The following is a 209-nucleotide window of genomic DNA, read 5'->3' on the forward strand; positions in this document are numbered from 1 at the left end:
AAAAAAAAAAAAAAAAATCCGAAAGCATCTTACTGATGCTTATTTCAAGAAGCAGCAGCTCCGCAAGCCCAGACACCAAGAAGGTGAGATCTTCACCACAGAAAAAAGAGAAATAGGAGGTAACAGAACAGGGCAAGGTTGATCAAAAAGCTGTGGACTCACAAATTTTACCGAAAATCAAGGCTATTCCTCAGCTCCAGGGCTACTTG

Source organism: Otolemur garnettii, unplaced genomic scaffold (assembly GCF_000181295.1).
Source record: "Otolemur garnettii isolate 467f Iridium unplaced genomic scaffold, OtoGar3 scaffold00011, whole genome shotgun sequence".
NCBI classification, from domain to species: domain Eukaryota; kingdom Metazoa; phylum Chordata; class Mammalia; order Primates; family Galagidae; genus Otolemur; species Otolemur garnettii.